The sequence below is a fragment of the Pteropus alecto genome, unplaced genomic scaffold (genome assembly GCF_000325575.1).
Source record: "Pteropus alecto unplaced genomic scaffold, ASM32557v1 scaffold3, whole genome shotgun sequence".
In the NCBI taxonomy this organism is placed as follows: domain Eukaryota; kingdom Metazoa; phylum Chordata; class Mammalia; order Chiroptera; family Pteropodidae; genus Pteropus; species Pteropus alecto.
In genome coordinates, this window is record NW_006442484.1 from 58895111 (window position 1) to 58898310 (window position 3200).

Genomic DNA, 3200 nt, shown 5'->3' on the forward strand with positions numbered 1-3200 from the left:
AAAACAGAGATAACATTTTGTAAAATAATATAATCCATGTAAAACACTGGAAGCAGTGTCTTGTACATAATATATATGCAATTATATTGTTTTATGGATATTAAATGCAATTTAACTAATCTATAACAAAATACTATGTACACTAATTCTAAGGTTTTGCTGCAACGAATAGTTCTCATATATGTTAAATAAATTGAAATTGATTTTTATAGAAATACACCTTTTTAAATTCCCAGAAAGTCTCCCATAACATAGCAAATATCTAACATGTAACCAGATAATAAATTTTTGAAAAAAATCAACTGTATTATTGTAATATGCATTGTCAGGATAACATAGAAATCATCGCCTTTTATACACACTCACAGCAACCACTTACAAGAAATGACTATTCTACATTTTGAGTTCTACTACAGTTCTTTCCATTTGCCTTGCCTAGAATTTCTTAGGATTACTCCTTAAACATCTTAAAAAATCAGCTCTATTCTCATTTACTTTGGAATTGCTATGAAAAATATCATGGTCAGTAATGACATGTTTTCAACATCTGTACAGTTCCTTCACACCAGTTTCACTTACATTTTTCTGATGGCCATGTTTTCCAGTCCTGTGGTAGGTGTTAGAAATGCAAAGATGAATACATCACCTCCTTACTGTAAGAACTCCAACAGGCAGATGCCTATGAAAGAGCATCTACAATAAAAAGAGAAAAGTCCTGATTAGCATTACAAAAAAAATGCACAGAATATAGGACATAATTAAATCTAACTGATTGAGTCAGGTCACTTTTAATGAAATAACATTGGAGATGTACTCCAGAGAAGCTAAGCTGAAGGGAGCATTTTTAAAGAAGAGGAAACAGTCTAGTAAAGGAAAGAAGATGTAAAAAACTGTGTTGTGATGGGGGAAGCAGTGAGCACTTCAGTTTGGCTCAATGTCGAGCACCTTGCAAAAGGGACAGAGAATGAAGAAGCAACACAAGTTAAGTGTGAATTCTATAAGGAAAGGGTAACATTTGTAAAAACGTATTTTATATGAATTAATATGAGTAGACTATACTGTAGAGAGCATGAGGTGAAAACAGAAATATGGAAACGGATTAAGAAACAGTTGAAAAACTAGAGATGGATAAACTAATATGGGAACTGATGTGAAAAATGAAGGGGTTAATGAGAAAGAAATGGAGAAAGATTTTACCAGATTTGGAGACTTATTGGAGCTTGGAAGAGAAAGAAAATGGAGAGAGGTAAGCATAAGGGGAATTAAAATTTTACACATTAAAATAAAGTTGTTAAAAGAAGTAGGGAAAAGTTTATGAAGCATCGTTAAATGCAGAGAACTTCGGATTTGATATGAAAGGCCAAAATGGTACATTATAAATTATTAAGTTGCAGTAGCACTATGAAAAGAATTGTCAGTTGCAAATATTTCTTTCCCACTCTTGATGCTGTTTCCTATGTGAGGCAACCTCTCTCTGCCCCTCTGCTCTTTTACCCCAAGAGTGCTGGAGTTTATCTGAGAAATGGAAAGAGAACATTTCACGTGAATTCATTTCTTCTCTTTTCTCTCCTGGCAGCAGTATTAATTTTATTCTCTTCTGTCCTCTGGAATGCAGCTGATACATGGAGGTCTGTGCTAGTCTAGCACTGCCCCTGTCTCAGCTGGTGAGTCTGCAGCATTGTTGAGTTCAGGTGTCAGCCACAGTTGACTGCAATATTAACTAGATAATCCAACATTGTTTTTATTAGTATATTGATACGTTGTTCTCCTATTTGTTTTATGCTTTTGTTTTATTTTCCAATTGTTGAGAACTTAAGAGAAAAAAAGAATATTCATTATTTACTCAGTTAACAGACCCCAACATCAATGTGTTACAAAGAACAGTTGGTAAATTGAGTAAACTGAGCCAAGCAGGGAATGAAGGGTAAAAAAAAAAAGCAGCTATTTAATGAAATATTTCAGTGTTCAGTGATATGTAAAATTGGACACGGTAGTGAATTTAAGAATAAAGATGAAAAAGCATATTTGAAAAAGAAGAAGAAAAAGAAATCCCAATGTATGAAAGAACATGTAAAAATTTAGATAAAGATATATATAGCTCTGTGCACTTGAAGAACAGCAGTTCATTAGAGAATGAAATTTCAAATCCTTAAAGTTCTAACTTTTTATTTCCTTCTATAGATATGTCTTCACTTACTTTTTAAAAATTTTATTAAATGTTTGGGTGACATTGGTTAATAAAATTATATGTTTAAAGTTTACAATTATATAATACATCATCTGTCTATCGCATTGTGTGTTCACTGCACAAAGTCAAATCACTTTCTGTCACCATATATTTGACCCCCTGTACCCTTTTCTCCCTCATGCCACTCCCTTTCCCTCTGATAACCACCATACTATTGTCTGTGTCTGAGTTTTTGTTTGTTTGTCTTGTTCATTTGTTGCTTTCAGTTTTGTATCCCACATGAGTGAGATCATATGGTTCTTGACTTTTTCCATCTGACTTATTTTGCTTAGCATGATGTTCTCAAGATCCATCTATGTTGTCACAAATGGCACTATTAGAATGGCTATTATCAGGATAAGTAATAAAAAGTGTTGGACAGGTCATAGAGAAAAAGGAACACTCATACATTGCTGGTTGAGTGTAAATTGGTGTGGCCACTATGGCAAACAGAATGGAGATCCCTCAAAGAATAGAGCTATCATATGACCCTGCAATCCCTCTTCTGCATATCTTCCTGAAAATTTGAAAACACATTTGTAATGATATAGGTACCCCTATGTTCCTTGCGGCATTATTCACAGTGGCCAAGATATGGAAATGAATGCAGTGTCCTTCTAAAGAAGATGTGATACATATACAATGGAATACTACTCAGCCATAAGAAAAGACGTCTTCATGTAGTTTTTATGTTAAGTGAGAAGAATACTCTTCTTTACATTGGTTTACGCTGATCATTATTTTATAAAATAAAATTTATAAAGTTAGTAATGAATGGGGTGATTTCTCCAAACCAAATTGTTTCCCACGGGTGTTACCTTTTATAATGATTCTCTAAATAAAGCAGATAGGCTTTGTGATGTTAACAGGATAACTGAGACCATAAAATAATATAATAATAATAATAATAATAATAATAATAATAATAATAATATAACACCAAAAATAACAACACCATTAATAATAATAATAT